Source organism: Euprymna scolopes, chromosome 23 (genome assembly GCF_053919585.1).
Source record: "Euprymna scolopes isolate OS-2025 chromosome 23, ASM5391958v1, whole genome shotgun sequence".
In the NCBI taxonomy this organism is placed as follows: domain Eukaryota; kingdom Metazoa; phylum Mollusca; class Cephalopoda; order Sepiida; family Sepiolidae; genus Euprymna; species Euprymna scolopes.
This window is the reverse complement of record NC_136504.1, coordinates 116369786-116392650: the sequence shown is the minus strand read 5'-3', so window position 1 is coordinate 116392650 and position 22865 is coordinate 116369786. Positions and strand designations below refer to the sequence as shown.

General features: G+C 31.3%; 1 protein-coding gene across 11 annotated transcripts in view; it reads left to right on the top strand.

The window, feature by feature from the left end:
* The window catches only part of LOC145246151 (pleckstrin homology domain-containing family A member 1-like), a 394476-nt gene that overhangs the window by 60791 nt on the left and 310820 nt on the right, over positions 1–22865 (top strand). Inside the window, exon 1 of one of the 11 annotated variants that reach the window (XM_080108014.1) lies at positions 5823–5856. The exons of 9 other annotated variants lie outside the window; for them this stretch is intronic. The gene's annotated coding sequence lies outside the window, so the exon portion shown is untranslated. Of the gene's footprint in view, positions 1–5822; positions 5857–22865 lie in introns of those variants that run through there. One more of the 11 variants, XM_080108007.1, reaches the window with a different exon arrangement.

The window sequence follows — 22865 nt, the reverse complement described above, 5'->3', positions numbered from 1 at the left end:
CATTTAAGAAATTAGTGCTTCTACAGAATTTGAACCGAACTAAACCTAAAAACTTAGTTTTTGTTAAAAAAAATAAAGTACGGTAAATTTTTTCACCTCAAGAATCACCATTAAAATGACGACTTTTATAGGTTTTCGAGTATGCTGAAAACGAATATCGCATTTAAAATTTCCGTAATCAAGTATTTTTTTCGGTTAGTAAACAATGCAATTCCTTTGTCATTGGTGGCCATTATTACGCAAAGGATTTTCAAGTAGTTGTCAAGTAAACTTCCATTTTTGCGTTCTTTTGTTTATAATTTATAAAATTGCTAGATGAAAGTACAGAATAGTTTCACACGTCCACCCCTCTCCATGTTAAGAATGGGTTTTTAAATGTTAATTCAGTACGGTTTGTAAACTGCAGAAGTGTCCCGCCCGTCCCCCCTCTAAAAACAAATAAACAAATTAAAAAAACAAAAAAACAATGCGTTTCAAATTCTGTAGAAATACCAAAAAATATCTAGCAAAACCTTTCGGATATATTGAACATTGCAGTTTTAAAATGGCTACCAGTGAAACAGAAACATTGAGACTTAAAGTTGAAATTTTCAATATAACCATTTTTTTTTTTTTCCAAGTAAAATTTTTTTTTACAAAATGACGATATTGACGCAAGTCCTATTTATTTTATTTTTAAGACGATTATTCTTGCTATTCTCAGTGCAACGTTTCGGCCGATGCAAGCTCCGACCTCCAAATGTGTCTTAAGCTTGAAAACCTTCAAACCTCTGGAATATGGACAAACTTTCGAAGTGAAACCTTTATTTAATCCACAGGGCGGGTTCTTGTTCAGCCAACCAAACCACGATCCTAAATATTGTTCTTGTTCAGCCACCCCCGACCCTAAATAAGAGTTAATTTTATGCTATTATTTAGTAATCGCTTATAAGGATTGAACCTTCAACCTCCAGAATTGACACTAGCACCCTGTTTTTGATACCTTGCAGTTTAGTTTACAGATCGCGCTTTTTTTTTTTTTTTTTTTTTTTTTTTTTTTTTTTTTAAACGAAATTATTTGAAATATCCAATTTTAAGTAAAACCAATTAAACATAGCGACCAGCATAAAAAACAAGCGTCGCTCCCTTCCTCACGCATGTAACATTTTTTTTTATTTACTGACGTTGCCGTAGTAACTAAACGATTATTTGTCACATTATTTATTTATATATTTATTTTGACTTTTATCGACTTTTTTTTTTTTTTTAATAGCATTTGCAGATGGGTAAAAAAAAAAACCTAAACCATTTACTGATAATTTCTCACTTAACATCTATTTGTTAAATATATTTGTAATCAAAATCAAGATACTGAGAAATTATCAGTAAATGGTTTAGTTATTTTTTTTCGTTTTTTTTTTTTTTTTTTTTTTTTACCCATCCGCAAATGCTATTAAAAAAAAAAGTCGTCATTTAAAAAGTAATTTAAAAATGTTTAACTTTTTTCTTTTAATATTCATAAAGAGTAAAACTTTTTTCAAAATAAATGTGACAAATAATCGTTTAGTTACTACGACAACGTCAGTAAAAAAAAAAAATGTTACGTGCGCATGCGTGAGGAAGGGAGCGACGCTTATTTTTTATGCTGGTCGCCATGAAACTCAACGCCCAAGGAGTACCAACATATAAAAAAATTAGGAAAAGGGATAAGGTAGAAAATTAATTATTAATGAAAATAAGTTTTCGAAGACATTTTGGCGAAAAATGAGTTTTGCTAAATTGGCCCAAGGTTTTCAAAATTTTACAGGAAATAATTACCTCCCTTGTTACGATTGATACTCTTGTTTTTGTTTTGTTTCATAGCGTACTCTCGAAAACTTAATTTTCTGCCTCACTAGCAGGGCGCCCGGCGTTGCCCGGTCTCGTAAAATACGCTTAAATATGATATTTTGACTAATGCAAATTTCCAATTTATTATATTATATTGTATAGTAATGATTTCAAGTTAAAAAAAAAAAAAAAAAATGCGGCATGCGCCAGTACGCCACCAACTGGCGCACGCAGCATTTTTAGGTGTATCAGAATTTTTGTAGAAATTTTGGGTTTGTATTAGTAACTACACATAGATTCGAAAAAGTTGTCAAAAAAAACAAATATAACAAATAAATGTTATCAAAGGCGAGATAAGTTACTTTTCTACCTAACTGGATATATTTTTTGTGTTTTTATTTAATGTAACATGTTCATTCAGCTCGAAAAACATGCAGTGTTTACCGATGTATTGGAAAATTCAAAATGGCGCCCAACACTCTCTTTAACATGGTTAAGTTTGGGAAAAGGTGTTATAAATAATAAACTAGACAAAATACAATTGAAAAAGTACCGAATATATGTCAACTTATGTCACGGTAACATATAATGAGCGAATTTCTAACAGTATTTTGTCTAGTTTATTATTTATAACATCTTTTCCTGAACTTACCGTGTTAAAGAGTGTCGACCGCCATCTTGAATTTTCCAATACATCGGTAAACACTGTATGTTTTTCGAGCTGAATAAATGTTACATTGAATAAAAACACGAAAAATATATCCAGTTAGGTAGAAAAGTAACTTATCTTATTTATTTGTTATATATTTGTTTTTTTGACAACTTTTTCGAATCTCTGTACAGTAATACAAACCCGGAATTTTTGACACCCTGAACACGAAACTGCGAATAAAATATAAAAAACTCTCTTTTAAAAGTGGGTTGTTTATTTTCTTTATGGATTATACTTCCAAAATAAACTATTAAAGTTGTTTTAAAAGTAATAGAATTTTTTTTTTTTAAACAGTAATGAAATTGAATTTTACGAGCTCAGTATTTTTCAATTTTTAAACTTTAAAAATCAAACTTTTTCTATTGATTCTATTTTTACGATATTTTCAGGGTCAATGTGATATTTTATGCTCTTTCCAATAAATCGAATATAATAAAGTCTAAAGACAAACGTTTTTTTTTTTAATTCACGCCCCCCCCCATTTCAAGTGTCTATTAAAAAGTAAATTTACTCACCAAAGTTTTATGTCACAAATTGAAGATAAAAGATCAATAAATAATATATTCAAATTTAAAACAAATGTAGTGTTTTTTTGTTTTTTTTTTCTAGAAATTAACCTGTAAATTCCGAAGTTTAAAACCTTTTTTTTATTTATTTAAACCACGTTGTTTGTTTTCTCTTTAAAATGAAACCTTGGTCCTTGCTCCTTTTTAATTGAAAAAAAAATTAGGGCTTGAATTACATTTTTCGAGGAGTTATATGCTTGGAAAGACGGTGGAATTATTCAATATTTTTCACGAAATTTCACCACCTAGCATCGAAACCAAAACGTTTAGCTTACGATTTAGTTTTTTCTTTGACGTTAATGATTGAGCTATGAAGATATGTTTGCTGCTAGGCTAAAAATTAAAACATGAACCAATAGCTATTACGTTATGCATGCATATTCGTAATGCCGTTGTTCGACCTTCACTGCCAAATTCAATTTTTTTTTTTTAATTTTTATACTTTTGCACCGATTTTCCTGGGCCAAATATAAAGTTTCGCATGGGTTCGAATACCCTATATATTAAGTTTCATGTCTGTAGATCAAAAACTCTGGTAGGCAAATTAAAAAAAAATACATATACGCATACAAAGAAGTTTCTTTATAAGCTTTTTACGCAAATATTATGCTAGTATAAATCTCGTAGAATATCTGCATGAATATAATTACACGTAATGGTTAAAGATGATCATCCGATAAAAAACTAATAGGGAATTAATTAAAATGAATGTTTAAAAGAATATGCAAATTAGCTAGATATTTTGCTAGTGAAAGCCATTCCACGACACATGTATAACAGTTGTAAAAAAAAAATTATAGGAGCATAGATTTTTCGTAATTTTTGGATATGTTGATTATTGCGACGTGACCAGTAGATACCACTGGTTTTACTTGAATTTTGATCTAATAGCGAAAAGGCACAAGTATTCTTTTTTTTTTTTTTTTTTTTCAATGTGCACAGCGGTTGCCCAACATGCAAAGGATGTTTATTCCGAAAGCCGTTTTTAACATGAGGAGGTTGGGTGTTTATTCCGAAAGGCATTTTCTTATTTTCAACCTCCCCATAAGAACGGCTTTCGGAATAAACCTCCTTTACATGTTGGACAACCGGTGCAGTGCACATTGATTTTCAAGTTAATTTTTTTTTTTACAGTATCTTTTCATTAGTTTTAGGTGAAAATATAGAATAGTTACCACTTTCCCCGTTCATGTTAAAAACAACTTTCTCAACGTTATTTCAGCACGGTCCATAAACTGCACAAGTGCCCTGCTTAACCAACTCTTTTAATCGCAAGGTAATATGTCCAAGTTGCCAATTCAATTCTAGTATGAACTCTAATTTGACAAGATGAAAAGAAACTGGAACCTTAAGAAGATCTCTATTATTCCAGTAATTATAGGAGCAACCGGACTTATGAAAAAATTTTTTACAAACTATCTTACAAATATACCAGGTAAACCAAGTGCAAAGGAGACTCAAACAATTGCTCTTAAAGGGACGGTTAGAATCTTAAAAAGATCTCTCGGTGGAGTGTCTAAAATAGGTGTATGTTTGGCATCTGGTAGGATGCCCCATCCCTGGCTTAAACAAAATGATAAGAAAAATGAAACAAAGAAAGAAAGTTAGAGCCTACATCGGCTAAAACGTTGCAAATATTACAACCTAAATGAGATTAGTAGCCAGAATAGCCACGGCCATCGAGATATAGAAGAACTAAAATTTTAAATATAAATTCTGTATTAAAAGTAATAGTTATTTAACATATTTCAACATATAATCTTGTGGGGAAAATCCAGCTCCCCAATAAAGGGGCACTCTGGATAGAAACAAAAATTAAAATCGCCTTAGTCATGAAGGATTTCTCCGAGGACAGAAAAGGTGACGTGTAGCATCAGAACAGATACTACACTGTGATCTTGTCCCGAAGGTCAAGAATTGTTTGTTTGTTCCCTAAATTCATGATTCAGTTTTATCAGTATTAGATTGTATATTGCTTTAAAATTACGTAACTTTACATAGATAATATTTCAATTTTATATTGAATAAAGTTCAGTTTCATTATTAATCGAATTGGGTTCCTTTTTCTTTAACATGTTTTAATGCTCTTTTTTTAAAAATGCCGTCATATAGTATCAACAGTGACAGTTTGACAAATCTTACCTACATTGCCTGCAGACATTTTTCAGTTAACAGACCTTCTGTATCTCGGTGGCCGTGGAATAGCCCAACTTATCAATCCTTAATACGATAATTGTTTATATTGAAGCGATTGGCTCAAATGTTATTGAGTAATCTGATTTTACAATCGATCGGAAGGCAAATTAATCAATCATAACGAAAAACCAAGTATTACGTTTCATAAAATAGACTTTTTCGTCCAACCGACAGGATCGCAGAAAGCTTTTTGAAAGCCATTGTCAACACAGGAGGGGGTGCTGATCTTGAAGAAAGTCTAAATTTCATATTTGCCCTAATTTACCCGGTGGATTAATTGAATGATGGCAGCTAAAATTAAAAAGCAGAAAAACCTTTTGAAAATGCTTATTTGTTATTGGAAAATACTAGTGCCCACCAAAACTTACAGAAAATGGGCACTTACAGTTTAATCAAGACATTAAAAAAAAAAATGAAAATATTGAAAAAAGGTTATATTGTACGTATGTTATGGAATGAAGTTCCCCGAAAAAAAAAAAAATTCACTTAATTTCATCAAGTAGTTTTTATTTATTATTTTTTTTTTTTTTTTTTTGCAGCGAAAAATCAATTCGTTATGATACCGAGCAAAAGGTTCGATTTTTTTTTTTTTTTTTTTTTTTTTTTAAGATGGGGAAGGAGTGTCAGCACTTAAACTTAGTTATCTCCCCCGTGGCTGTTAAAAAAAATCAAAGATGGCAGCCTACAACGCGCTGTCTGTCATAAAAACGTGTTTTTCCTCTGTTAAAAAACAAAACTACTCTATCAAATTAAGTGAAATTTTAAATTTTTTTTCCGGAGATCTTCAGTCCAAAACGGGTGGAATTTGAATGAAATATAACTTGAATGTATAGGATTAACTATTTCATGAAGTGACGCGATTTGTCGTCTTTATCCTACAAGATTTACATGAAAATCTAACGATTTAATCCCTACCCTCCCTTAAATGGCGTCGTTTGAGATCTATGCTAGTAAATTAAAAAAGAAAAAAAAAAAAAAAATTCCGTAATTTTTGGCATATGCTAATATTTTACACTGTCTTTTATAAAAATTTTCCTGTCTTTTTTTTTTATACTTATGGATTTTACTTTTTTTAAATAAAATTTGCAAATTAAATTTTTACGGTATTTAGGTGAAAGAGAATTTAAAAAACTAAAAACCTCCCCTCCCCAATGTTAAGAATGGGATTTTAAATGTTATTTAAGCACGGTCCGTAAACTGCACGAGTATCTCATTTTTAACTTTTATATTTTAAAATTGAGTTAATATGCACAAACTCTGATTAATTTGTCCTGTTACCGCTGTGAGACACATAAAACTAGTCAATACATTTTGGGAGTTAATCGTTTCAATATACCATGACTTAAAATTCTAATTTTAAATTTAAAAGTTTTTGAAACTTATCTCTTTTTTTTCTTCAATGAATAGTTTTATAATAAATTGGATAGAAGCAAACTGTCCTGGGGCTGCACCTTTCCTACCCTCTTTCAATGAAGAAATCCTTCAAGATTAGGGTAATTTTAATATCTCCTAATCCAAAAATTTTTTTTTTTTTTTTTTTTTTATAAGAAGTATGGGTAGACAGCGGCAAAAGAAAAAATAAGTTCATAACTTTGATTAGTAAATTATTTTCTTTCAAATTTGAATTCTATTTAATTAAAGAAAAGCTTATTTAAAAAAAAAATTTTTTTTTTAAATAAATAATGAACTTTAAAAATGTAATTGCTAAAATTGACACAGTATGCAGTTTGTATACAAAAATAGTCTTTTTACTAATGTGTTATACATAATTCTAAGGAAAACACCTGCAAACGGACGTCATTAATAATTTAATCTTAATAGAATATTACTGAATAAGATAGAACTTTTTAGAGGAAAATAACTTCTTGCGTATAATAAAACATATTCTTATTAAATAAGCAGTTCCTTTTATTACCACAAAATTAACCGAAATTATTAATTAGCGGGATCCATACTTTTGTGAAAATCAGTGACCATTTGTATTTACATTTATAGACGTTTCTTTAACATTTTTTTTTTTAATAATTGTACAATTTTTACTAAAGATTTTCTTTAATTTACTAATCAAAGAAAATGTACATGCATTAAATTTTTATTTACTAATTGTCATTGAAATAGTTTCAGAAAATTATTTTTACAAAGATTTTTGAACTTGATATATTCAGGCTTGAAATTGAAATTAATTTTTTGCCTTTTCAACATTTGTCACTGTAAATTTTAACATGTTCATATACATTTTACTTTCTAGAGGTTAACTTTGGGCTTTTCTCTTTCAAACACAATCAAAATTTAAACGTAAACAAAAAATAATTAGAAGAATCTTAAGAATCCGTCATATTTATTTTCCTACCATTTTTGGTCCATACCTATATAATAGTGAACATGTTTTCCAATATTGATGTTCAACACTGTTTTTTTTAATAGATTTAAAACTAACAGGACCTGTGTACTGGCGTTGCTTGGTGTAAATAGTTATCTAGTGCATTATCGGAGACTTGGCTAAACTTGTTTTATTTTATGAAGAGATTGGTAAGTAAAGAATTGATGTTCCCACCAATGCAAGGACTTGTTGAAAAGCACATTAATGTTAAATATGCATAACGGCAAAAAAAATGCATTATATTTCCCCAAATAAAGGAAAATAACTAAGAAAAAATGTTTATGAATAACTATTTTAATCAATCCTGAAATGTAAAGCAGGGATCTTTACAGACTGAGGTAATTTAGTTTTGTTTTTAGGAAATAGATGTTAAATTCTAAAGTTAGACCCATATTGATAATTAAATAATTCTATGAAAATGTTCAATACCCCCCCCCTAAAAATACAAAAAAGCAATCAAAATGCTGCTATGGAATGGCCAAGAAGCAAAACTCACAAAGGTGTGCTGGTACCCCATGTCAGGATGGAAAAAAATGATAACAGTAGTAGCAATAGTTACAAGAATATTAAAGACACATGACACAATATCCAATATAAATACACCATTTAATTTAGACTAGCCTGGGTGCCCGGTGTTGCCCAAGTGTTTGGAGGTGTTGAGCAAAACAAAAACAAAAAAAATGGTAGTAGGCAGGCAGGCAGGCTCAAACCCATACCACAAAGAAGGAAAAAAAATGTGACGTCTTTGCCATTGTATCCATCGCCAAACCACAAGTGGTGAAAGTTTAAATTAAATCAAAAAGAGGGGATGACTTTCGAAAATATCTGCTAAAAAAGCGACCCCCCCCCTTGTAGAAAAGTGCTCAATTGAGGGTGAAGGAATTGTTTTTAGCCAATTTTTCGATATTTGTCGTCCGAAGTGGTCGAGGATCTCGTGAAAATCCGTTGCCTCTGTCGAAAGTTTTAGGCAGACATACAAACATGCATGCTTATAAACACAGATGAGATTTATATTAAAGATTAATGTATTTTTTTTTTCTTATAACGAACTTTGAAATTTTTAAAATATTAACTCTTATTCTCAAGTGGCCTCCAGGCCTTGATAAGTGGTGACCCCTGTGTAAAAAAAAGAAAAAAATTTTTGATGTAACTGAATATCTTGCTCAAAAAGTTGGACAATTGCTGTTTTTAAATTAAAAAAAGCAGTATTTGAAAATCGAAACATTCAACATTTTGACATTTAGAGATTTATAAACATTTTCACAAAATGCTTAGCTAAAGCACATGCAAACTTTACAGGCGACTGGGAACCTTCTGTGAAATTAAAATTCCCTTGATACTTCCTTCTTCAGAAGAAGCCAGTTCAACTCTTTTAGGGTGAATGCCATACAGCAAACTATTTTAGAAGTTAGATTAAAGAATCAGCTTCATGTATAAGTTTAATGTAAAATGACAACTCAATTTCTGACCAAATAGCGCTCGAATGGCATGTAACCATTCTAGTTAAACCTGAAAAGTAAAGTATTCGTTATTTTATTTTTTGTGTGTGTGCATATGAAGTTAAGGTTATTGATAGGATTAAAGGAAAGATTTGAGGGTACTGTTGCCACCTAGACTTAAGGTTTGTGGTTGGTTTTAAGTTTTTCACCGCCACCTCAAAACTGCATATGGTTATATACGCTATGTGTATATATAGAAAATGAATCACCCATTTGAAATACTGAAATGTTTGTTTTCCAACAGGTAATTCATGCAAAAATAGAAGAATCGCATTTTAGGGTGGAGTGGGATCTAGCTGAAGGTACTCACTTGCAACTTTATCGACAATTAATTTAAATATAACGGAACAAAATAATTAGTGTTTCATGGAGGCCCTACTTTGTCAACTTAGCTCCAACCCATTTCATCACTGCAATGTTGCATCTGTGTTAGTTTAACAAGTATTTCAATGGAATGTGCTTTGAACTTATGCCCCCTTGACGTACATACCCCAAGAAACTTGCTTAACAACAAAATCAAACCCCTTCACTGAGGTTCCTAAATGCCAGAAAGATTTCTACTCTAGTAGTTTCTTCCCTCGAACATAGACTTTGGAATTTCCTTCCTGCTACGTGCTTCCCTGAACTGATATGCAGAAGTTTAAATGTAATGTAAACCAACATCTTGTTAATTTTTCCTAATCATGGTCCCAAATAGTAGCCCCTTATGTCCAAGTGGTGATATGCCTTGTTAGATGTGAATGTGAGTAAAAAATAAAAAAAAAATAAGCATAGACTATGAAATATTTGCTTCAGTCCTAACTAGGATAGTCACAGAAATATTAAGTGAGTGAGTCGTCAGCCTACCACAGTTTATGATTGGTTTTGAATAGTTACTCTCTTCTGAAATAATAATAGCCGGAAAACCTGCATTGATTGCTGGCAAGTGGTGTTACCATTTTTGATTTATGTGTGGATGCAGTGTTTGTAAATCTATACTGTAATTTTGTAATGAGGGAAATGTTCCCATTTTATTATATATAGAGAGAAGATATATATATATATATATATATATATATATAAGTTAAAAATCAAAATAATGGGTCCAATGAAAAATATTACTGACATATTTTTTATTTAAGTTGTCTGGAATTACTTGCTCAGCGATTTAATCGACACTTGTGCATTACCGTGGCCTTTGTCAGGAAACCACTTTTTGGGTTTCATTTTGAAGAGCGCAGAATAGAGGGAGACAATGCAATTTCAGAACCGGGACAATCGAAAATGTCAACAATACAATAACACAAAATAAAATATTATATGAACATTATTGAATTAAATAAAATCATGAAAATTCTAATAACTTTTTTTTTTTTTTTTTTTTCACAAAACTTCTGAAATGAATGAAAGTTTAAAAATGTATGACTTTTAAAATTTATAAATAGTTACGAATTAATGGAATGCATGTGACTTTTTTGAGAAAACATTTTTTTAAGAAAATTCTAAGAACACAAAATAGTTTTTTTTAATTTTTTTAATTTTTTTTTTTTAACAATTCTATAATGTTATCTGAACGTTTAATTAAAATAAAATGTCGCTCCTTCCTGTTCTGCGCTCTTCAAAATGAAACCAAAAAAGTTGTCCCATGACAATACACAAGAGCCATTATATCCATAATCAGGCAAATGAGTTTAAAGGTAAAAAAAAAAAAAACAAAAAGAAACATAAGCGATAAAGACTTTTTGGCGTTTCTGCACTATCAGAACGAAATTTTGTAGTCGATAAATGGAGTTATCAGATAAAAAAAAAAAAAACAATGGTTTCTAGTATTTTTTTTTTTGTCAATTCTAGCAAATTACAATGTTAGCTTCCAAATTATGCAATCAAAATTACCTGAATATTATTGAATTATTAAAAAGAAAACAACTTTGTGTTAGCAGGTGAAAAATTGCGGCTGTCTTGTTTTTATAAAATAAATCGAAGCGGAAAATGTTCTCCGTTTTGAAGTCTCATGTGTCTTAAATATGATGTTTTTCTTAAAATTCTATTTTCTTTAATAAAAAAATTTCTACCTTATCGATTTTCGTAATTTTTGGATATAATCATCTTAAAAATACAAGGAATACATAGACAGTTTTCATGTGAAATTCAGTATTACGATTTTCGAAATTTCGTTCTGATGTTACATTGTGTAATGTTGTGACCCTTTGGCTATGACCATAGCGTAGTATCTGTTAACTGTGACAGGCAGAGGCAATGGTTAAAACATTACACTGATAGTGTAGAAGTAGAAGCGCTGATTAAAAAAATTTTTTTTAATTTTTCTCAAATTTTAAAAAATTTATTTTTTATTATTAAATGGGGAGCAATTTCGAGGTAAAAAAACAAACAAACTTAGTACTACGTATGTAATCAGCAAAAAAAAAAAAAAAAAAAATCATTTGAAATGTGTAAATGTGCTTGCACAATCGAAATTTATCCCAAAGAATCGTCTTTGAATTCGCATTCCTGTTGCATGTCAGAAGTTTACTTTGAACGGTTTTTTTTTTATACTCGTGCGTTTCATTTTGAAAAAGCGCGCCAAAATCAGTTTCCAGTCTTTTCATACGTGAAAAGACGTGTTACATTCATCGCTAATTCAAGGGAGATTTACCATCATATCCCAGCAGAAAGCATTCTTGGAAACTCGCGTTTTCTTGTGGAGAGTTAAAATTAATCCCCAGTTGGGAACTTGTAAAAGAAATTATAGATTCAACTTAATTCTTGTCATAGACTTTATAAGAATCTTTCAACCAATGCGGCTATATAAATAATCGCTACTCTCCCAAATTCTTAATTTGCCCTGTCAAGAAGAATGACTTCGAACTCCCCATTAATCCATAATTTCAATTCAGATCAGTTATAGGTGTATCAGAATCGACCATTAAAAATGCCGTATATGAACTTGAATAAATACTATCTTTCGAAGCTTATAACTACTTGAAAAATGTAATTTAAACCCTAATATTTCTTTTTCAATTAAAGGAGCAAAGACCAAAATTTTAAAAAAATAACAAGTTTAATGGCAAATTATTCAATTTTTTTTTTTTTTAATCGGTTTTCTTTAAAAAAAAGATTTAAAGAAAATCAACAAAATTTTACTTAGTTCGATTATAAAAAAATATAAATTCCAAAAAATCACTTGCCTATAAAAATTCTATTTAATGTGTACTTCCATTGTTCATTGTTAAGAATTTATCCATATTTATACTTATATTCCATGTCTTTTTTAAATAAAATACTTTTTTAAACAAGGATTAAAAAAAAAAAACGCGAACTCAGATTTACTGACTGTTCATATAAAGAGAGAAATTTGATTTTTTGCGATTATCTTAGGGTGACTTATAAACGCCAGAATTAATGTCTTTTTATTGCATGCTGTTACCCAAAATTAATATTTTGGAGCTTCCATAGCTGAAAAAAAGCACACATTCACTTATAAGATTTTTTTCCGTCAAACAAAAAATCCAGTTGACCGATTAAAAAAAAAATTTTTTTTTTTTTAATTCTCTTAATGAAATACACGAGTTTTTGATTATTATATCTTATTACTACTTTATTGAGTGAATTATATTTTTAAATATCTAAATAAAAAAGAAAAAAGAAAACATTGAATGAAATAGAAAAAATTGCCGTCAGCGTCCGGTATTTACTTGATGATATAAGCATAACATGAGCTTTCATTAAAAAAAAAAAAAAAAAAAAAAAAAAGAAAGTTTTACACTGGTAAATTTCCAAAACACTTTTTTTGTTTTAAATGAGAATATTTTTATTGATCTTTTATCTTCAATTTTTGATATATAAAACTTTGGTACGTAAATTAATTATTCAAATTTTAATAGACATTTCAAAATGGGGTGGGGGTGAATTTAAAAATAAAAACGTTTGTCTAAATTATATTCGGTTTATTGGAAAGAGCATAAAATTTCACATTGACCCTGAAAATATCGTAAAAATTGAACCAATAGAAAAATTTTGATAAATTTTTAAAGTTTAAAAATTGAAAAAAAAATTTCACTCATAAAATTCAATTGATTTCATACGTAAAAAAGATGGCTGGTTGAACGCGCACCGGCACTTTGTAAACACTGTTTTTTAAAAAATAAAAAATAATATTTCTATTTTTTAAATAACTTTAATAGTTTATTTTGGAAGTATATTCCATACAGAAAATAAACAACCCACTTTATAAAGAAAAATTACGAGTTTTTTTATATTTTATTCGCAGTTTTCTGTTAGTGGTGTCAAAAATTCCCCCCCCCCCCAAATTGTGATACATCTAGATCAGTTATCCTCTGATTAATTTGTCTGGAAGATCGGCTGAACTTCCCATTTGCTAATGTGATCACTCATTTCTGGGCCATTGTATAACTGGATAGCGTTTTTAATGGCATATAAAAAGACATTCTTTAGAGTTGAATGTTATTTATGCTAAAAAGTTAGTGACAGACACCGCCTTCCAAAGAAAACTCCCTTAAAATCGCCCCCCCCCTCCAAAATCCAGTTCGAATAAAAATTATTTGATATTGTCTTAATGGACAGGAACTCTGATGCCTAATATAAATGTGAAATTTAGAACAAAAAAATTCATGTTTTTTTTTTTCTACCTTAACAACCGCACAATCTGATTGGAGAGGGGGGGGTCACGATTATCTGTGCATGCGTGAATCGTTCATCTCTTGGGTATGTTAGATTTAAATTTCCAAGGTCATGTTATGACCGTCGCCCAGCCCGTTCCTCTCGTTATAAAGTTGGGTTGGATGGTTATCTTACAACTATTAGTTTTTGCGTTCGCACCCACCTTACGGCGGTCATTTGTAATTTTTTAGCGGGGTGGTTGGATTTTACGTAAATCAATCTTTTTTTTTTTTTTTAACATACTTTTGAAAACCTTTATTTCGGTAAGCTTTTGCATCTAAACAGTGTTAAAAGATCTTTTATATATATATATATATATATATATATATATATATATATATATATATATATATATATATATTTTTTTTTTTACTTTGTATACTTGCCAATTTTTATTTTTATTTTTTTAAATCGTAACTGCTTGATACTTTTCCAAATTCGCAGACATCAGTGGATTTTTCTTCAAACTGATATAAATTATTGCACAATAAAAATAAAATTAAAAAACATCGTTTAGCAAGTGTAATCAATCGCAACTCATTTCGTTTTGTATAACCCGGGCAACGCCGGGTACCCCTAGGAAAGGTGAATGATTCGCATTATTTTTTTCAATATTTTAAAACAAGAAAGGAATAAGCCGGGCGGATGTGAGATAGGGATGGGAGGGAAAGGAATGTAAAAAAAAAAAGAAAAAAAGTGTATTGAAGTTTTAATATAAAGATTTCAGTTACGCACATTTTTTAATCACTTTTATCTTTATATATATAAAGCTCTGAGCAACGTCGGGTAGCCTTGCTAGTTTAAAAGAAAAAAATCTGATACTGAGGTGAAGATGTTGAAGAAATCGGTGCTTGCACATTTGTTACTACGTTATTTCTTTATTTTTTTAATATTCGACTTTAATTTAATTTCTACGATATTTTTGTTCAGTTGTTAGGTGAAAGTAAAGAATAGTTACAAAACGCCATCCCATCTTAAGAATGGCTTTCTAAGTAACGCTATTTCAGTGCATAAACACCGAGAAATTTCATGGCTGCTTCTTCCTCATAAGAACGAAAGTCAAAAAATTTAATTTCCATAAAAAAAACAAAACAATGCTATCTGCTAATTGTCATGTCAGTTTCAACAAAAAGATGTTATCTACGTGTCATGTTGAAATTAAAACATACCAGCAAGTCGCCCTGTGTTGCCCGGTTGAAAAATACGCTTTAATATATTCTAATTTATGCACGTTTTGTATACATTATAGACCATTTTCTATCGATAATTATAGTATACCAACGATAATTATAGTATACCAACGTAAAATGGTGACATCAGCTAGAATCCAAATCAAAACGTAAGTTCACACATGTATAGAAACTTAAAAAAAATGTTAAAGGCAAATGTATATTTGCGCATGCGTAGAAGTAACCTGCTTAGATTTATGTCTGCCAATTTTTAAATTTTTTTCAATTTTAACCTTGAACAGCTATTTTTACCAACTAAAAATTAAATCGAATTTGTTCCACAGGTTCAAATCCCCTGTATATCAAGTTTCAAGTCTGTGGACCAAGAATTGAGAGTAGTTTGGTAGAGACCGTTCCACACACCCAGACAAATCCAATTGTACATTACATTATTACATAAAACTTTCACAATTTCATGATTCATTGAGACGCCATTACTTTTGGGGAAAGGGGAGTGTAACGAGGCAGGCTTAAGTTACACCCACTGTTTTGGTCGTTTTATTATTTAGGTATAACTCGCAATTTCTTAAACTATTTTCATTAATAATCTTCTACTTTATCATTTTTCATAATTTTTGAATAGGGTACTAATTTCGACATGACTTAAGTAGATAGCATTGGTTAAAATTCACTTTTTCGATTTTGCTTCTTTTTCTGAAAAGCACCATTTCATTGTTAATGAATCTGCAGTTGGATTCAACTGTAAGATAGAGCATTTCAAGATCTTCCTAATTTCGATTTATTATTTCCTTATTCTGTAAATATTTTGATTGAAGAAATTCTCTTCTGGATCAAATTACGACAGGTTTGCAATAACAGATGCCACATACAAATTTATTATATCTAAACTTTTACCCACCATCTTATGTAACTTTTGAACGCAGTTACAGACATGTTCGTTATAATAAAATTCTATCTTATTTCCTACGAGTGACAACATCACGATTGCCAAGATCTATAGACGAAGTAGTTCATATTTTTCCCTTTACCTGAAAAATCCTTCCACTCTCCCAATCAAGACTGAGTAAATTTATAACTATATTGACTCCCTTGTTAAACACTCATACAGCTACCATTACACTTTACTATTTGCAAATAATGATTTCTCCCCACTAACATTCCGTCTATTCTCATTGGCTGCGACCATGATAGTCTCCGGATTATCCACAATCATACAAAACACAAACATATCATCCCTTAATCACTATGGCCGCTCAGTCACCACCTATTGTTTTAAATTATACTTTCCTATCGTTGCTTTTCCTCTACTTTACAGAATACTGTTTACAAAAATTAATCCTAACATTTAGCTTAGAGTTACAAACAGTAGTTGTAACTTTCATATAAACAAGTTATCACAGCTAACTCAGATGATGTTTACATCTACTGCAAGTACGATGGATTCATTGGTTCAGCATTGTAAATTATGCCGTTCCGCATTATTTGGATTAACATTATTTACATGTTGTTACATTAAAAAAAATTATGTCACAGCTTTTTTTTATCATGTCCCATTTCGGCGTCCTAAATTATGCAATGCTAAAATGAACTGATCTTTTAGTAAACGATTAAAAACTGTTCGCGACAACCAAGTATTAACAGAAAAACAACGGACCAACAATACTTACATTACATGAAACTATTTATGCGAAATACGGCAAAACTGCAGCAACTATTTCATTTTTTTTTTTTTTTTTTTTTTTTATATAACATTGTTTCTAAAACATTTGTCTTCTACATTAAAAACAAACAAAAAAATCGTCCTAGCTTTCTTCCTTTTAATGATTTGATTTAATAAAAAATATTTTGCGATCGAGCATCAAAACTTATGAAGGAACCTCTGGCAGACGTTTAGGAAACTGACCCCCCCCTCTAAATTCAACAATTTACTCTTTATTTACGTTAATGTCCTCGATTACAAACTTACCTTTAAGATTAAAAAATTTCTTATGACTTATTGTCGGGGATCAGGTTTTAATTATAACGTCCTACTAAATTGAACACATACTTTGTGACCATCACTGAGAAAAATATTGCAACAATATTTATTTTTTTTTAGTCTGAAACTTAAGTTTGTACTCAATGAGATTAACGTGAAAAAAGAAAAAAAAATCTAAATTGTGAAATTTAGCAGGGGGCAATTTCATAAACATCAGCCGATTCTCTTAAGAGTTTTAGTAGCCCCCTACATCCAAGTGGCACCGATCCTACATTGGGGTGATTAGGCAAACAACAAAAAATTTAATTTTACAATTTTGAAATCATGAAAACTATTTCTTTATATAAACACATTTTTACACTCTATACCTGAATTACGTCCAGATAAATTATCATTTCCATTACTTTTCATTCAGTTTGTATTTGACTACATTTACGCCAGTTTTATTCCTTTTTTCGACTTTCTCTGTATGTCAAATAATTTACACCACTAAAGTACAAATTTCCCCTTTTATTACATTGCCTACGAATATACTTATTTGTTATATATTGTTTTTTAGTTCTCTTTTCGGGAATCATTTTCCACACTGCTCAGACATTAACTTTTTTTTTTTATATATACTTTTTTATCTTAGCATCAACTACACTATTTCCTTTAAACTAACGACTTCTATAGGTTTTTAGATTCTGCTGAATAAGAAAATCTATTTTAACTTTGGCGGAGACAAGTAGTTTTTGAGATATGACATGAATTATGCACTGTAATTTACTGCTCCGCATACGCACATAAAGTGTACAACACTGCCACCCACCCTCCCTTTTTTATAGTCTTTGCAGGTGGGTATGCTGACATGTATCAAGGTTGAGCGAACACTCTTAAAATGGGTGTCTATTCGGAAATCCGTTCTTACTATGGAGAGATTGGTCGTATCTATTCCATATGACGTTCTTAAGATGAGTTTAGAGGTGTCTATTCTGAAGCCCGTTCTTAACATTAGGACGTTGTGGATTAACCACCGACAACAACCGCAGTTTATTTTTTATGAGGGGAGGGGGGCATGCTTCCACCAGGCAACGCTGGTTAATAGATCCTGCTAATTTTAGATAAAATTGATGATTGCCTTTTAAATTACATTAAATGTTCTATTTTTTTTGTATTCAGAATTTAATGTCACTTCAATTTAAACGCATTTTTTTTTTAATTTGTTATAACTCTTCGTCATGTTTAATATGCGCCCCCTCCCCAACCCTCGAGAAAAAAAAAAAAATGAAGACTTCACCAGCAAGTAGGCCGTAATTATAGACCCATCCTTTGACTTTTTTTTAAGCAGCAAGTGAATGAGTCTGACTATATTGATGACGTTTTATGAATCAAAAACTTTTAGGATTTTTTGTTTTCTGGTAATGTTAATCGTTGGTGTTAATGCGCGCACATGACAAATGATATATTTTTGGCATTGATTTAACGTTGTCTCATCTTTCTAAGTCATCGTGGTAGTGTGGGTTAAGACGGTGAATGCTAATCAAAAAACAAACAAAACAAACGAATGTTAATTTTTTATGCCCCCCCCCTACTTCATGTGATTCTATTTTTCCTCAGAAAATGAAATTATTTGCATTATTGAATACTTGCGTGTCATATCGAAATTATAACTTAGAAAAACTGATCCAGTAGAAAACTAATTACAAGTAAAAATAGAATTTATCGAGTTATCTCGCTATGTGCAAAAAATGGATAAGGCCGGTAGTTTATAAAAGTCGGTTTATCATAATATTTTCATAAGGTTTTGATTACCTTTTTGATTGCGTTCGAAAGATTAATGCCTAAAGTTAATCTCTAAATGGAAAAATGCATTTTTACACATGAAAAAGTTATAGAAAAAAATTTTATTGTAACTCGAAAACCTGAAAATTTAGCTAAAATTGAAATAAATTATAAAAATCAATTGAAAAAAGTTTTTTTTTTGTTTTTTTTTAACTGATTAAAAAATTATTAAATTAGTCTAAAAAAAAAAGAAGCATTTTGTAATATAAACAAAACTAAAATGTTTTTAAAAACAAATATGCATAAAATGTTACCAAAGGCAAGGTAAATTACTTTTACCTACCTCTATAGTTTTAGTGTTTTTAAAGTATTTATTTACTTTAAAATGCATATTGCTGTGTGTTACGTTAAAACAAAGCAATAGCAACACTGGGGTATTGTCGGGTTTTCGATAATCACTTAAAACTCGAAAATGAAACAAAATACTAATAGAAATGCAATTAATAAATGTCATGGTGACAAACAAAATTGGAGTTTAGCTATAAAAGTCCCATAAAGTTTTATAAAAAAAGAACTAAAAATAAAAATTTCCAAGACTCATACCGGATGCGAACTTGTATAACTAAAGTAATTAACCGAATGCTTTTACTGATGTTATATACGGCATACTCGCGTTAACACACTGGTTCCCGTCAGATCACCGAAGTTAAGCAACGTTGAGCCTGGGCATTACTAAAATGGGTGACCAATTTGGGAAGTCAAGGTGCTGTATGTAGGACATCAACACCTCCCTGCAAAAAGTTGCAAAAACCTAACGTCGTCATCTCCCCTATCGGGGATATACATGTGACTGGGGACCGCTTGTGAATTTCATACTCCCATGAAACTTCCTCCTTCGGCTGAAGCCGGTTAAACCCTGAATAGGGTTGGTGTTGACTGCACACACACTTTTACTGATGTACCCACGATTATGCAGATGCATTAGCATCACTAATTTAGCTATTTAACATCAAAGAAAATAACAATTAGTGCATATGCAGTTTGCAAATCGCAGCAAAAACAAGGTTTTTATCTGAGACCCACCCCTTCAAACAAATAGATATTTCTGTACGAAATAATGGACGATTTTTTTTTTCTAATTCTGTCCCTTTCCCCCCCCCCTCCCGTTGGTGGCTGTACGATGTGCATGACAAAAGTTTTTAGCGGACACACACACACACACACACACACACACACACAACAAACATTTTCCCTTTATATAATAGACTAGTGGCGTTGCCTGGGTGTTTGCCATTGTGTGTGTATAGGAAAAAGTTTTGGTAGGCAGGTAGGCTCGAACCTGAAGTCTTAAGGTGAAAAAGAAAGTGATAACTTGATAACTTACCGCAACGCTAAGAGGGCAGAAGAGGTGAGAATAGTTAAAATTAAACTATTAAAAAGTTAAGTGAATTAGTTCACACAGGTGCGTAAACTTAACGAGGTCAAACATGCCATAGAGGAATTAAATCATGCACTTAACTTTGGCTGTAAGCCAGTTCCTGCATATTTGTTTGTTTCCCCAAGATGTTGAGGAAAACCAAGTCTGAATTACGTCCAAAAAGTGGGGGTGGGGGGTCCAAATGAATAACAATCGTCTGAAATGAGGCGTTTTTCCCCGCATTTATCAAAGCTCATTGCTTTCTGGATATCCCTGGCGAGAAAGCCAAGGAAATGACTTTGTTTCAATTAGTTTCACTTTGTTTGGCTTTTTTAGTATAAATAAACACGCGGGACCATCGAATAGTGTGAATTTTATAAAATGTTGCTCAAATAAGATAGACAACCTCCTTTTGTAAATCGTAGATATTATAATCCAGGGAGTATATAAAAAGTTATAAGAAAGAGCGACCGCCCCCCCCCCGAAAAAGCCTTTGCCGGACATACAAAAAAAAAAACACACATGCACTTTCACTTTTATATAATAGAAGATATAAAAAATAAATTGCAAAAAAAATGAAGTTAGGTTGGGTGTGTGATTGTGTAAAATAAAACGTTTCATGAATTTTGATTGTGGACCATCTGCAAAATTCTTTAAAAAAATTAAAATATTAACATGCAAAGTTAAATGGTGAAGTATATCATTTTTACAACATATACTTATTTGCTGTATAGGGATTATTTTTGGTTATAATGTTTGACTTTTTGAGCAGAATCCAATTTAAATAAATGCTGCAATTATGAATTTAGCGAAAACACTTGTAAAATTTGAATGCAACTCTTATTTTTTTTTTTTTTTTTCATTCAAATATTAACAAGATTTAGCCCTTTACCGACAAATTGTACTTTCAAGTCGCTTTTCAAAAAAAAAAATTTCCAGCTCATATGGCTAGTCAGCCTAACTGGTCTTCAAAGTACAGATCTATGCATGGTTCAACAAATGAGAGGTTTATGTTTGTGCGTTAATTGCATGCTAACTTCCATCACGTGTGGGTTTCATGATTAATAAATTTATTGCATAAAAAAATTTATGGCGGTAAAGGATTAAATGGTCTACTTGTTAAGAAACCGAAATGTATTTTAGATTCTATTTTACATTAATGCATTTTGATTATAATCAATTTTTAGTAAATAAAAATATACAGATGAGAAACTAGATAAGGGAGGGGAGGGCAGTAGCCCTAGGTATATCTAAGGTTTTTGACAGGGTATGGCACGATAGTCTTCTCATGAAAATAAAATCCTATGGTATTACTGGACGAATGCTTAGCATAATTAGATCCTTTTTAAATGAGAGAAGAATTCAGGTTGTCTTCGATGGGCGTACGTCCAAAAAATTTGATATAAATGCGGGTGTACCTCAGGGATCGATTCTTGGACCTTTATTATTTCCTATATTCATAAATGACTTACCTGATAAAATTGTCTCTGAGATGAGTATATTTGCTGACGACACCATGCTCTATAGCAGGCACGTGGGGAAAACTAATGAGCACATATCTAAGGTAATGGCCAAAACCCTAAAGGAAGATCTTCAATCTGTAGTGGAATGGGTTCATAAATGGATGGTAACGTTCAACGCTGCCAAAACAAAACTAGTTTCCTTTAATGATTACATGAAACCTTGCCAACCACCAATAGCTATGGCTAGAGATATTTTACCCGGGAGAACTTCGTTCAAACTCCTTGGCTTAACGTTCACAGGAAACATGAGTTGGAATAGATACATTGAGATCATTGCTAACGCTGCTGCAAAGAAGGTGGGCTCTCTCTATCGTACTAAGAAGTTACCTACGGCTGAAAGTATCCTGTACCTCTACAAAGCCATCATTCACCCATGTATGGAGTACTGCTGTCACATTTAGACTGGTGCATTTGCTATTAGTCTCTCACTCCTGGACAGGGTCCAAAAGAGATTCGCCAACCTAATAGATCCTGAATTGTCATCTAAACTTTAACCCCTGTCCCACCGACGAAATGTTGCTCCCTCAGCCTGTTTTACAAGTATTTTAATGGTGGATGCTCTGACGAACTACAAGCACTTGTACCCTTTCGATGAAAATACCCCTGACAAACCCGACAAGCAGCAAAGTCCCACCCCTACACAGTTGCGATTCCTAGATGTAAGAAAGCCTTTTACTCTAATAGCTTCTTTCTCAGAATGGCAGGACTTTGGAATTCTCTTCAGGTTTCCTGCTTCCCCAACTGTACTGACATGCAGAAGTTCAAGTGTAATGTGAACAGACGTCTTGCTGCTAAACTCCCTACATAGTACCCCTGGAACTTAGGTCCCTGGTAGTTGCCCCCTACATCAAAGTGGCAATATGCCTTGATTGGGGTGAAAAGCACAAACAAAAAAGTGCCTTTTTTTTTTTTTTTTTTTTTTTTTTTTTTCTACGTTTAACAAGAAAAATTGCTTTTAATGGTGCTTGTGCATTATAAGTTATCTCAGAATTACTAACATTACTTGATAAGTGCGTCCGTATTACTGATCGAAGGTATTTAACGTGCCGAGGTACCCCATCAACTTTCAGACTGCGGGCTGATCACTTCAGTAACGTGACCCGTGTTATATTTTGTTGTGCATCTGCCACGCGGATTTTTAACCTAAAAGACGTTTCCTCTTTCATACTTCCCTC